We start from the raw sequence: 8189 nt of genomic DNA, 5'->3' as shown, positions 1-8189 counted from the left end.
AGGTAGGGGAGACCGATTATAAGTCCCCTTTGCTTCTGATATCTGCACACACAGAGATCAGCACTGGGTGGTCAGAGGAGAACTATGTTCCCCTCCTCGCACTTTCACTATCGCCGCATATATCCCAGAGTGCTATTCGCAGTCGCTCTCATTGCTGAGAATTGACTTGCCCTGTTAATGCATTGTGAAAGTATAGAAGAAGTTCACGGGAAATCTAAAAAAGTGCACAATACAAAGAAAGAGACTCAAACAATTACAATATTGGGCTGATTTAGAGTTTGGAGATAAGCAAAATAATTATTTTACAAAACAAGGACAAACCATGTTGCAATAAAAAGGGTGAAAATTAATTTTTTCATGCAAGTTAAATACTGGCTGTTTTTATATGTAGGCCACAAATGCTGACAAGTTTTATTTTTACATGGCAAAATATATTTGCGTTTGGCTACACCCCTCTTAAATTTAAATCTCTCTACACATTTTCAGTCTGTCCCACCTGTAGTTCTGCATGGTTTTGCCAAGACATAAAAATACTTTTTTCACTTTGATTCCAACTCAAAAGCAGTCCCAGTGTCTATTGTTGGCTTATCGTGACATGTTTTTGTTTTCCTTAACTCTATTATTTGGAGACTCCCACTTGTACAAATACAGCAATGGAGTCTGGACCACAATATGCATCAGCCATCAATGCATCTGAACTGCATAATTTCCAGTCAGTCAGAAGATGGTAAGTTATTATTTTTAAAAATTCAAATCAGTGAGGTAGGTGGTCTTGAGCATAGGTGGATGGGTTAGGTTCAAGCTTTGCCTATGGCACTAAGTAAACTTGTCTTGTCTACATATTCCCTTTGTGTTCCCAAGCTGTCACTTTACTCCTCCTGTTCATTTGTGTTTGGCTTCTCTGGGTAGTACTCTGCCTTCAGCCATCTAACATATTATCTCTTTAGATGCACTCCTGTGCACAACCTGTTGTAGTTCCAGGGTAAACTAGTGGATGTAGTCTCCTGTTTAGCCACAGTCCTGTGTGGCAAACAGCAAGCTGCAAGAAGACAGAGTATATGGTTATGTTTCAGATATTGAAACAATTGATGAAACAGTCTATGTGTTACAAATCCCAAAGACTGCTCCGAGTAAGCCCCCTAGAACCCGGCCTAGCGAGTTCTTCTGCCACTAAAAGCCACCCGTTGTTCCCTTAGAACTAAAGAAGTTCACTGGTACTTAGGTGGCTGCTTGGAATTAATACTCAGGGTAGTAGCGGCTTACGCGAGTGTCTGATGGGATTCAGTTGTGAGGTGCAGAGTTTGGAACGGAAAGTGTCAAAGAGGCAACCAGAGACCTGACTGTATGGCTGGAGAGCTTTTGAGGTGGCTTGAATGCTGATGTGCAGGAAGGTTTTGCTTTGAGAGCAAATGGTGTGGCTGGGGAGCCAGTGATATGGCTTGAGAGCTGATGCGTATGAAGGTTTGGCTTTGAGAGCTGACAATGTGGCTTAGGAGCTGATGGTGTGGCTTTGAGAGCTGATAGCATGGCTAAGGTGCCGATAGTGCGGCTTTGAGATGGAAGTAGGAGTTGGTGTATTTGAGATGTGGCTTTGTGAGCTGATGGTGTGGCTTGGGAGCCGGTACACAAGTTGGTGTACTTGCAATATGACTTTAAGAGCCAATGGTGTAGCTAGGGAGTTGGTACACAAGATGGGGTACTTGAGATGCAGCTTGGAGAGCCAATGGTGCAGCTTTGAGCCAGTAGTAGGAGTTGGTATATTTGAAATGTGGGTTTGTGAGCAGATGGTGCGACTTGGGAGCCAGTATACAAATTTGTGTACAGTACTTGCGATGCGGCTTTGAGAGCTTTGAGAGCCAATGGTGCTGCTCGGGAGCTGGTACAGAAGATGGTGTACTTGAGATGCAGCTTGGAGAGCCAAGGGTGTAGCTTTGAGCTGGTAGTAGGAGTCGGTGTATTTGAAATGTGGCTTTGCGAGCAGACGATGCGGTTTGGGAGCTGGAACACAAGTTGGTGTACAGTACTTGTGATGCGGCTTTGAGAGCCAATGGTGCAGCTCAGGAGCCAGTACAGAAGATGGTGTACTTGAGATGCAGCTTGGAGAGCCAATGGTGTGACTTTGAGCCAGTAGTAGGAGTCAATGTATTTTAAATGTGGCTTTGTGAGCAGATGGTGTGGCTTGGGAGCTGGTACACAAGTTGGTGTACTTGGGATGTGGCTTTGAGAGCCGATGGTGCAGTTAGGGAGCCAGTACAGATGATGGTGTATTTGACATGCAACTTGGAGAGCCGATGGTGCAGCATTGAGCTGGTAGTAGGAGTCGGTTTATTTCAAATGATGCAGCTTGGGAGCCAGTACACAAGTTGGTGTACAGTACTTGTGATGCGGCTTTGAGAGCCAAAGGTGCAGCTAGGGAGCCAGTACAGAAGATAGTGTACTTGAGATGCAGCTTGGAGAGCCTATGGTGCGGTTTTGAGCTGGTAGTAGGAGTCGGTGTATTTGAAATGTGGCTTTGTGAGCAGATGATGGGGCTTGGGAGCTGGTACAGAAGTTGGTGTACAGTACTTGCAATGCAGCTTTGAGTCGATGGTGCAGATAGGGAGCCAGTACACAATTTGGTGTACTTAAGATGCATCTTTGAGAGCCGAAGGTGCAGCTTGGAGCTAGTACACAAGTTAGTGTACTTGATATGTGGCTTTGAGAGCCAACGGTATGGCTAGGGAACCAGTACACAAGTTGGTGTACTTGAGATTCAGCTTTGAGAGCTGATGGTGTGGCTGGAGAGCCAGTGATGCAACTTTAGAGCTTATGTGTAGCAGCTGCTGAGCCGGTGGCAGCAAGAAAGCTGCTGGTGTGGCTGGGAAGCTGATGTAGTGGCTGTTGAGCCGGTGGCAACATGGAAGCTGTTGGTGCAGCTGGGAAGCCAATAACTGGTGACTGGGCAATACTGCTGGAGTACCAGGACACCATGTAGCAACTAAGCACAGAATGCTGACCATGCAGCAGAGACTAGAGAACCAAAAGGAACACTATAGTCGGTGAGGCTGCACAAGACCAGCATGCAGAAATAGGAGGGACCAATCACACCATGCTGTGAATAACACAGGACCTCCTATGGCATGCAGATTGCCTAGCAACTGAGGGAACCATAAAAACAACAACATCATGAGATGGTAAACTGCTAGAGGGAGACAAGTTGTGACTGTGACTTGTAACTGTACCCCTTGACGCGGTGTTGAAGAGCCCCCAGAACACTGTTTGGTGAGGAAAATCTCAAATTAAATATCTCTCTAGCCTGGGAGCATTTACAGCACTTTCAGGAACCCAGTAACACTCCTCTAGGCCATAGCCCATCCAGTGGATCAAGACATGCAAATGATCTCTGGAAATCTTAGAAACCAAGATTTTCTCAACCACAAATTCATGTTGACCATAGACCACAATCAAAGCAGGCATGAATGGAAGCTTGGGCTTGAACTTGACAGAACTAAAGACCAGTCTAAACAAGGAACATTGGAAGGTGTTGTTGATATGGAGAGACCTGTGTAACTGAAGCTTGAAAGCTACTGGATTAACCTAAGAAATTATGTGAAAAGTGCCAATGAACCTTGAACTCAACTTCTGGGTAGGCTACTTAAGCTTAATGCTCTTAGTAGAGAGCCAAACCAAATCACCCTTCTTAAACATACATGACCTCCGATTTCTATCGGCAGTTTTCTTGGAGTAGAGATAGATCTTTCGAAGGCTTGGATGGACCTTGTTCCAAATATGATGGAGCCGAGAGACAGAAGGCAAGACTGGGTAACCGAAGCTGAATGAATTTGCTCTGGGATGTTGACACAAGACAGAGAAAAAGGAGACACTGTAGAAGCTTAATGGCATGAGTTAAAGGCAAATTCAGCCAGCAGCAGATGAGAAACCCATTCTTTATGGCATTTGGAAACATAACAACATATATACTGCTCCAGGTACTGGTTAGCATGCTCAGTTTGCCTGATGAATTGAGGAATGACTGAGGCAAATGCCCAAGGAAGAACAGAAGGCTCTCCAAAATTGTGCTACAAATTGTGTTCTTTGACCTGACACACTATCCTCCAGAAGACCATGCAGGCAAAAGTTATGCTGAAGAAATAAACTGGAAAGCTCATTAGCAGAGGGTAGCTTGGTTAATGGGATGAAATGTGTAATTTTTCTAAAGCAGTCCACCACAGTCCAGATGACAAAGCATCGGGCAGAAACTGGGAGATCAACAGCAAAGTCCAATGCTATGTGTGTCCAAGGTTTTTTAGGTATGGAGGGAAGCAGCAACAGGCCAGAAGGGGCTGTCCAAGGTGTTTTGTTTCGAGCATAGATCTCACAAGCCAGGACAAATTTGCAAACAGTTGATCAGATAAGGCCAGCAGACTGCATGAGAGAGTAAGTCAACCATTTTGCTAATGCAGGATGCCCAAAAGCTTGTTGAGAGTGGAAATCCAGTAAAACCAACTTATTGAATCTTTCTTGAACAAATAGAATACCAGAAGGTTTTTCTGGAGGAGGGTCCAACTGACAGGCCTGAATGAGTTTATCTAGGTTTTGAGCAAAAGCACAGTGAATGCCAAACTCAGGGATAGTGGGTTCCCCAGAGCAGACGGTCTGCTGTGCTGTAACAAAGCTCCTGGAGAGAGCATCAGACTTGATATTTTTAGATCCAGGTGGGAAGGAGATAAGGAAGTTGAAGCGGGTGAAGAATAGTGCTTGGCGGGAGTTCAATCACTTGGCAGACTGGATATATGATAAGTTCTTATGGTTGGTAAGAACCATGATTTCATGTTTGGCTCCCTGAAGCCAGTGTCTCTAGTACTCAAAGGCCCACTTAATCGCAAGTAACTCCCAATTCCCCATATCATACTTATGTTCTGCTGAGGTGAATTTGCAGGAAAAGTAATTTGTTGTCAACTGAATCTCTCTGGGACAGGATGGCTCCAGCTCCAACCTTGGATTTTTCCACTTCAAAAATGAACAGAAGTCCAGATTAGGATTATGGAGGACTGGAGCCTGAGTGAAGATGGTGTTAAGAGCCTCAAAAACCTGAACAGCCTTAGATGTCCAATTGTAGGTATCAGCTTAAATTCTAGTCAGTTCTACTATGAATGCTATTATAGTAGAGAAAGTGATAAACCTCCTATAGTAGTTGGCAAAGCTGAGGAAGCTCTGAATAGCTTTAATGGTCATTGGTTGGACCCACTCCAGTATGGCTTTGAATTTACCCAGATCCATTGAAAATCTGTGGGAGGATATAATGTATCCTAAAAACATTAGGTGACAGCAAAATCACAGTAGCTGTTTGGAGAAAACATCGCCATAATCACGGTACTGAGGTGGGATGGCCAGAAGAATTTTGGCTACAACAGGTTGATCTGACCAAACTGGAATAACTAGACAGTATGACAGGCACGGCTCCATCTTGATATTTCCCTGGAATACCAAACAATTATATGGCTATGATTCCTGAGCCAAGGGAGACCGAGAAAGACTGGAGCTAAAGAGAAAAGGAAATAGTCTCTGAATGCAGAACTCTGACTAGCAAATGGAGAGGAGGTGTTTTATATTCAATGTGATCACTGGAAATCAATCCTCCATCCAGTCCGCAGATAGGGATTTTCTTATCCAAAGGAATGGTGGGCATGCCCAATGACTGGAAAAAAAGAAAATCCTTAAAATTGCCAGCCGCACCGCTATCCAGGATGCCAAGGTGGTCAGAGTGAAGTTAACAAGTTGGAGGGCAACAGGGACTAGAACCAAGTTCTTGGAGGAAATAGGAGCCAGGCCTAAATGCAATTCCTCCTGAACATTTAGGTCTTGCCTTTTACCGGTCAGAGTGGACAATTACTCACTCTCTGCCCCTTGTCTCCGCAATACATACAGAGACCTAGGGAATGTCTTCTGCATCTTTCTTCAGGTGACAATCGAGATGCACCAATTTGGATCTGAAGACGGGACCCAAGTGAGGGAGAGGGGAAACCTTGTGGGAATATTTTGTTCCCATCTATGTTCCCGGAGACGTCGGTCAAACCTAATGGCCTGATGCATAAGGTCATCCAAGGACTCAGTAGGGGAATGTTGGATGAGGATATCCTTGATGGCCTCAGAGAGTCCGCATTATAACACATTTCCTTTATAACACATTTTAACCCTTCACTGTGTGTGTTTAATATATATGTACTTCACTTTTTTATTTTCATTCTTTATATGCAGCTGCAGCTGCACCTAATTATCTCTTTACACTGCACTTTTCTTACTATGGTGGTGCCCTGGGGCGGCTTGGCTGGGCCAGTTTTGGGGGGTCCTGCGCTCTGGATTTGAACCCTAGTATGTTAGGGACCTACCCAAAAGAGGTTACCTGCATATAGTGGGTAGGCCCATAACCTTGGCCATGATTATGCTAAAAACCTCTATTGATTGCAAAATTTTATTGCATTTACATATATTATTAATTTTTTGGAGTTGTGCACCTGAGATTTATCTGTTTCTGTGCCTGCAATTAGTCTCATCAGGTAGCACCTCCCATCATATATATAGTCAGGTTGTGCAGTCCAGAAATCTTTCCCATATGCTCAGAGAGTCCAAGATGGTATTGGCTACATAAGCCCGGGTCATTCCAACCAGAATCAGTTGCCCGTCTGCGGAATTCTATGGAATAATCTTCAGCTGCCTTCTGACCCTGCTTGAGAGAATGCAATTTGGACTCAGCTAGTGTAGTTCTGTCAGGGTTGTCATACAATAGGCCGATAGCAGCAATGAAGGCATTAACAGACAGCAACTCAAAGGTCCATGTCTGTGGATCACCTTGGAGAAGGGAAATAGCCAGTCCTACTCATTGCGATTCTGTCCCTGAGGAGAAAGGACATAGGGCCTGATTCAGACCCGCTTGCAAGCGCTCTTCGCTCACGAGTGGGTAGATGTTAGGCCACTGTTCATGCGCATGCCAGAGCCGGCTCCGACGTGCGCATGCGTGAGACTCGGCTAGCGACAGGTGCTCCGTTGCTCTTGGTCTCACACCAAAAGGGGACGGCTGTCGATTTTTAGCGACAGCTCGCACTGTTTTGGAGGCATGGCGTGGGGGTGGCTTCACAAATGGAGGCGTTCCCATGCAAACACCTGCCATTTGTGGGCGGCCCTACTGACATCACCAGTGATGTCAGTGGGAGACCTTCTGGCTCTATTAGAGCCAGAAGCTCTCTGGGAATTGCAGTGACGAGACCCTACCACAAGGGTCTCATTGCAAGCCCGATGGTCGTGATGGTCTTGTCCATCGCGACCATCATCCTGACCGCTTGCAATAGCTGTGGGTGGCCACTCCAAAAAAAAAAATGCCCTGATTCAGAGTGGGCGCTCTTTCAGAGTGTCCGGCTCTGAATCAGGGCCATAGTTTGAAATACAGCTTGCAACTTTCGCAGAAGTTGAGGAACTGTCAGCGATCCCCAGAAAATCGGTCCAGCACATTTATTTTAGGCTCTTTGAGATGGAATGGAGCAACAGGAGCCTGGACCTTCTTGACATGCAAGCTGAACTCTTGGATCTTTAGGGTAAGTGCTTGGATTTGTGCAGCAAGTACCTGGGCCGGATTATGTCCCTATTCCATATTAGCTCCTTTGCTATTTTTTTGGCTGACTATAAAGTTATGAATCCCAAAGACTACTCCAAGTAAGCCTCCTAGTACCTGGCCTAATGAGGTCTTCCACCACTAACAGCCACCCATTGTTCTCTTAGAACTAAAAATGTTCACTGGTACTAAGGTGGCTGCCAGGACTTAATACTCTGGGTAATAGTGGCTTACGCAAGTGTCTAATGGGAATCAGTGGTGAGGTGCAGAATTTGGAACAGGAAGTGTCAAAGTGGCAGCCAGAGACCCAATGGTGTGGCTGGAGAGCCGGTGATGAGGCTTGAGTGCCGATGTGCAGAATGGATTTGCCTTGAGAGCAAATGGTGTGGCTGGAGAGCCAGTGATTCAGCTAGAGAGCCAATGTGTAGGAATGTTCATCTTTGAGAGCTGAAAATGTGGCTTAGGAGCTGATGGTGTGGCTTTGAGAGCCAATAGTGTGGCTAAGGTGCTGATGGTGTGGCTTTGAGCCAGTAGTAGGAGTTGGTGTATTTGAGATGTGGCTTTTTGAGCTGGAACACAAGTTGGTGTACTTGAGATTTGGCTT

This window comes from Taudactylus pleione, unplaced genomic scaffold, assembly GCF_031769625.1.
Source record: "Taudactylus pleione unplaced genomic scaffold, aTauple2 ptg000602l, whole genome shotgun sequence".
Taxonomy (NCBI): domain Eukaryota; kingdom Metazoa; phylum Chordata; class Amphibia; order Anura; family Myobatrachidae; genus Taudactylus; species Taudactylus pleione.
The sequence above is the reverse complement of the archived record's forward strand: the minus strand, read 5'-3'. Positions refer to the sequence as shown.